The sequence below is a fragment of the Rhinopithecus bieti genome, unplaced genomic scaffold (assembly GCF_001698545.2).
Source record: "Rhinopithecus bieti isolate Rb0 unplaced genomic scaffold, ASM169854v2 scaffold_33652, whole genome shotgun sequence".
NCBI lineage: Eukaryota > Metazoa > Chordata > Mammalia > Primates > Cercopithecidae > Rhinopithecus > Rhinopithecus bieti.
Genome location: NW_016814761.1, coordinates 3,582,544 through 3,588,543, shown reverse-complemented (window position 1 = coordinate 3,588,543; position 6,000 = coordinate 3,582,544). Strand labels below are relative to the sequence as shown.

General features: G+C 51.6%; 1 long non-coding RNA gene across 1 annotated transcript in view; it reads left to right on the top strand.

Moving 5' to 3' along the window:
* The first annotated feature begins 1,967 nt into the window (after window positions 1-1,967).
* LOC108515292 (uncharacterized) overlaps window positions 1,968-6,000 on the top strand; it is a 47,263-nt gene continuing 43,230 nt past the window's right edge. The window contains exon 1 of the long non-coding RNA XR_001881488.1: window positions 1,968-2,090. This is a non-coding gene — a long non-coding RNA (uncharacterized LOC108515292). The remainder of the gene's footprint in view (window positions 2,091-6,000) is intronic.

Genomic DNA, 6,000 nt, shown 5'->3' with positions numbered 1-6,000 from the left:
TTTCTTTTGCTGTGCGGGAGCTCTTCAGTTTAATTAGATCTCATTTGCCAATTTTTGCTTTTGCTGCAATTGCCGTTGGTGTTTTCATCATGAAATCTTTGCCTGTGCCTATGTCCTGAATGGTATTGCCTAGACTTACTTCTATGATTTTTATAGTTTTGGGTTTTACATTGAAGTCTCTAATCCATCTTAAGTTAATTTTTGTATATGGGTAATGAAGGGGTCCAGTTTCAATTTTTGTGTAGGGCTAGACAGTTCTGCCAGCACTATTTATTAAATAGGGAATCTTTTCCCCATTGCTTGTTTGTCAGGTTTGTCAAAGATCAGATGGCTGTTGGTGTGTGGTCTTATTTCTGAGTTCTTCATTCTGTTCCATTGGTCTATATGTCTGTTCTTTTACTGGCACCATGCTGTTTTGGTTACTGTAGGCTTGTAGTATAGCTTGAAGTCAGGTAATGAGATGCCTCCAGTTTTGTTCTTTTTGCTTAGGATTGTCTTGCATGCCTGCCTAATTATTATTATTATTATTATTATTATTTTTTTGTGTGTGTGGAGATAAGGTCTCCCTATGTTGCCCGGACTGGTCTCAAACTCCTGGGCTCAGTTGATCCTCCTGCCTCAGCCTCCCAAAGTGCTGGGATTATAGGTTTGAGCCATCGTGCCTGGCCTGCTGCTTCTTATTGCCTTCAGCTCAACAATCCTTCATTTTTTGGGGTGGCATATACTGGTCCCCACAATTACATTTGGGCAGTGCCGTGATGTAAAGAAAATGACACCAGAAGTAGAGTCAGACAAGGGGTGGAGTCTTAGCTTTACTGATGGAAGGTTGTGTGATCTCAAGCAAGGAACTGAGTCTCGCGGCATGTGCCGCAGATTCACCAGGTGATACCTTGGAAAACCCTCAAGTGCTAAATGAGCGGGAGGGGGCTTCTCGTTCCAGGGTCTGTTTTCCTCCTTCCTACTCGGGTGTGTGGTCTTGTATAACTGCTGAGAGCTTGGGGCACAGATACCCTCCTGGGGAGGAGAAAGGGCAGGTCTTATTTCAGGGCAATCTCTCAAGCAGTCTTTTCTTTCCAGTCCCTTCCCTCCAAGTAAGATCCAAGGTGATGGTGGGGCAAGCAGGGTTTGTTTTTCTCCCAAGAAGACTCATCTTCTCAATTGGCTGGGGAAGGCTGGGGCCCAGACAGGCTTTTGAGTGTTTTCCAAGGGGTCATGGCTTCCTCCGGGAAGCCTCCTTTCTGGGAAAACAGGAAAGCCCTTGGCTGGCTTGACTCCTGCTCTGTGGACTCCTGACTTCAATCTTAATCATGTTTCTCTTTCCTGAACTGTGGCTTTAACACTCCCTGGGGGCCTGTGGTAGGAGGTTTAAGCCTTAAGCACTTTTTTTCCCCCTACTGATTGATCTTTGTTTTGCAGAGCTGAGATTTCTTTACATCACAGTGGTTCAAGGAGAAAAACACAGCCAGATCCTTCCTCATCTCAACATAAATTAAAACACATCTGTAACACTTCAACGTATCCTCATCCTCACCCCCCCGCTGCCCAACCCCCACCAATATACAGGCCCAGGTGCATGCACAGGAAGGCACATATTCGCTGGGGATGGGCGTGCCCCTGCCCTCCCTCCCTGCAGACACCTGTGGGTGCTTGTGCTTACTGGCACCTCCCTGCTCACCCCTCCGTAGCTAGTGTCCATTCAAGCTCACTCAAGGAAGTAGCTTTACACATATACTGGCGAGCTATGGGTGTGCTGTCATGGGTGTGCACTCACTGTGTGCTTGGGCTTATACACCCTCACACATGTATCTGTGTAAAAATGCAGATCCGTGTGCATCCACATGCTACAAAGACAATTACAGCTCACAGTTACCCTCTGTGCCAAGTACTGTGAACTTTGCAGGTGTCGCTTCATCCAGCCCTTGCAACAACGCTGTGATATACACAGGACTGATCATTCTCTGCATTTTCAGAGGCAGTGGGCACCACAGTCCACACTCATAACCATTACACTCTCCTGGAAATAAAAGTATTTCTGTGCAGGTGCTGCAAAGACCAAGCCCTGCCGCACTCTGAGTCTCTCCTCCTCACAGGTACGTAGGTACAAGGCGTTGTTGCCCAGGGGTGTGAAGACGGGCAGGCAGTGGAGTGTGTGTACACCTGTCCCAACCTGCTCCCTTGGAAGCCTCCGGAGGCATTTCAGCCTTTTCAGGAGGCCCGTGCCTTGTAACTGCTGTGCCTCTCTCCAGCACTGGCTACCTGGATTGTATCTTCTTTTCCCAAGTCATGTGTCCCAAGGCCTTAGTGGAGTCTCACCAGGCAGGGAGTGGAGGACAAGGCTACTCACCCGACACTGAGTGATTAGCAGCTCTCAGAGCCCCCGCTCCACCATGCTCCTCCCTCCTCTCCTCTTACTGAGATCACTTTAGATGACAGATACCTTCCCTGGGAAAGCCTCCTGGACCACCCTGATGGAGTCGGGGTCCCTTCAGTGAATACCTACAGAGTGGCTCAGAGTCTCCCTGTCTCCAGGTTCTGGCTCTGCTGCTTCTCAGCTGTGTGACCTAGGGCAAGCTTCTCCACCTCTCCGAGGCCTTAGTTTCCTCATCTGTCATATGGGGATTCTATTGATACCTAACCCAAAAGTTAATGGGAGAAGTAAATGCATGAATCCATGGGAAGGGCTCAGCACTGCCCTGGCCCTGAGTTGCTGGCGTCGTTGCTGTGGTCCTCGGCCTCACAGGCAGGCTCGTGGCTATCTGTCAGCTTCCCCTGTGAATCAGTGTGCTTTGCGAGGGCAGGGACCAAGGCTTATTTTTCCTCTTGTCCCAGGGCCTGGCTCAGTCTCTTGGACAGTGTTGGTGCTGCTAAACATTGATTGAATATCTGAATGAGGGAGACCAGTTCTTTTTCCAGTGGGACCTGTTCTTGCAGCGAGTGGGATAAATCCCATCTCTCTGTCTTGGGGGGGTGAGGCTGCCCGCCCTATGCCAGGGACGCAAAGTAGGGCAGGCCTCCCCAGGGGGGTTGCCGTGGCAACAGGAAAGTTCTAATAAGCAGCCGACACACAGGGTTGCTTGGGAAGCAATGGTGGTGTCGCCTGCCCAGTGTGAGGAGACACAGTATGGAAATGGCATTCAGAGCCTCAGTGACTCACCTGTAAAATGCGGGTTAAGCTCCCAGCTCATGATTCGGGGCAGATTTCTCCAAATCTGCCCCGAATTTCTGGGGAAAGCTGTTGGGAGCTGCGGAAGGCCCCGCTGTTCCTGGCTGTTTATTGACTGTCTTCAGAAACAGCACGAGAGCAAAGGCATTGTATTACTGCTGCACTCTGGCACCTAAAACAGTGCCTGGCACATAGTGGGGGCTGATAAACATCTGCTAAATGAAGATTTACTCAAGCAAGAAGGCTGAGACTTCTCAAGGTCTTGCCCCAATTCAAAGTCTAGAATTCTAACAGAGCAGTGATCTGCAACAGAGTCCCCTGGATGCCATCTCTGACCTACCCCAGAGCCCTGCAGGCCCCTGAGTCCACCTCCCATCCCAGCTGTGAACTCTGTGAAGGCAGGCAGGGGACTAGGTTCCATTTGGCACTGGGAAAATTGTCCTATATTGGGAGTCTTGACTTGGCTGATCGCAGAAGCTTGGGGTCAGGGGCTGTGAGCTGAGGTCGTGCTGGATAAAAACAATGTAGGTTTTCAGGTCCCTCGTTAGTTCCACCAAATCAGACATTCTGGGGGTGCAGCCCAACACTGGGCTGGTAAGCATGTTCCCAGGGAATTCTGGTGATCAGCCAGGCTTGGGGATTTCTGCTCAGGCCACAGCCTCCTGGAGTTGGAGGGGCTTTAATGGGTCCACTCAAGCAAGCCAGGGTCCGGCACTTCCTGTATACCTGGGGAGACTGAGGTCCAGAGAGGGGGCATGAGTTGGCCCAGTTCTCACACTGGCAGTCCTTGCCCTGGGACTTGGGCAGACTTCTAGGTCTATCTGGCTTCAGCTTCTCCATCAACAATGATGGTGTCCACCTGCCTGGCTTCTCTGTCGGGGTAGAAGTCACAGGTCTCATCTGTGCATTCTGGTCAAGACATCCAGCTGCAGGGAGGAACACGGGTGTGGTAGCAGGCAGCAGATCTGAGTTGCCAGCCTGGCCCTTCCTTTTCCTGGCTTCTCAGACAAAGTGCCTTCAGCTTCCTGAACATCAGTCTCTTCTTCTGCAAAATGGGCACAAGACCCCTTTCCTGAGAAGTGGGTTAGTGGGGCCATTAAGGGCATGGGGACCTAGTTTGAATTCTGGCTCCACTGGGTTGACAGCTGTGTGACTCCAGGCCAGTGACTTCACTTCTCTGAGCTATAGCTTCTCATCTGTAAAATGGGGGAGATGAAACCCAGCTTCATGGAGGTAATCACGAGGATTAGGTGTGAGGGTGCCCATGAAACATGGGTCTCAGCTAAAACGAATGCCCGGTTGAGGGAAGGCAGGAAGGCTGTGACTCAACTGTCCAGCCTGGTCTGCCCCAGCACCAGAAGAAGGCTGGGAGCTTTGCGTCTGTATCCAAAGGGCAGCCCAGGGGAGGGGCAGTGAGGGGAGAGGTGTTTGTTTGAACAGCCAGAGGCGCTGAGAGGCCCCTGGTGTCCATTAGCTGGTTCCTGCTGAGTTGGAGGGAGTTGGAGGCCAGGAAAGTGATGAGCCATCGCAGCTGTGTGATACTTTCTCAGCTGAAAAGCGGTTTACAACTCGTTATCTTAATGCGTCCTCACAATAACCCTGGTAATTGTTAGCCTAGGGATCAGCCTCCTTGTTTCAGATGGGGAGATGAGAGCCCAGAGAGGTTAAGTGGCCCAGCCGAGGTCACACAGCACAGCAGCAGCCAAAGAGAGGTAAGGTGGAAGGTGACTGGGATTGGAAAGAATGGTGGCAAGCCGAAGAGGCATGCTTCCTGACTTGCGTCTAGCTTAGCTCCTGCTTACTGCAGTCTCAGTCTATTGGTCCTGGTTGTTTTGTAGGGGTGGCAAAGAACTCAGACTCTGAAGCCAGATGCCTGGGTTCAAATCCTGGCTCTGCTGCTTCCCAAGTGTGTGCCTTAAGAAAGTCACTTAGCCCCTTTAAAATGAGCTCTTCGTCTGTCAGATGGGGATAATAATAGCACCTCCACATAGGGCTGTTTTGGGGAGAAGCTCAGTCCACATATGTGTAGCGTGTGCCCAGCGCATGGTGAGTTTGCTGTCTTGTGTATAGCTTTGCTGCTGTTAGGTGATGTGTACCCCTAAAGTCACATCACCTGTCCCAGCCTCAGTTTTTTCATCTGCTAAATGGGGCTGCTGACTACTGAGCCATTATTTTAGGCCAGGTTCCTGCCAGTCAGAATTTCATTTAATATTCCCAGCAACCAATGAGACTGGTCCTCATTTAGTCCCATTCTCCAGATAAGGAAATGAAGACACAGAGAAGTGAACTGACGTGTCTATAATTACTTGGCCAGAGACCAGGATGCTCCAACTCCAGCTCAACCCTGGGAGCCCATGGCCTCCCCAGTGTGCCTGCCTGCAGGCCTCTCTCCAGGGAACTCTTTAGGGCTGATACACGTGCCTGGTCTTTGGAGTCTGGGGGCTGGTCCCTGCCTTGGATGCCAGAGCAGCAGAGAATCCATCCCCGTCCCAAGATGGCGATCTCCCTCTGTGCCCTGTCCTGGCATGGAGTGCCAGTCCTACCTGGGCCTCCTCTTTCCCTGGGCCTGGGGGGAGGCTGAGAGGCCCCAGGCCATGAGAGAAGGCCATTAGCTGGCACTGGAGCCCGAGTGCTGGTAATAACCCTATTTTCACAGGGAGGCAGCTCATGTCTCCCTGTGTTCCAATCTGCTCCCAGAGCTCCCACTCCAGAAGGAAGCAGCAGTGGGTTATGAAAGCAGGAGCGGGTTACGTAAGGATGCAGCAGGCTCCAGTGGGATTGGGGGAGCAGAGCAGCCCCCAGCCCCAGCAGAGCAGGGCTAGGCTCCTGCTCCCGCC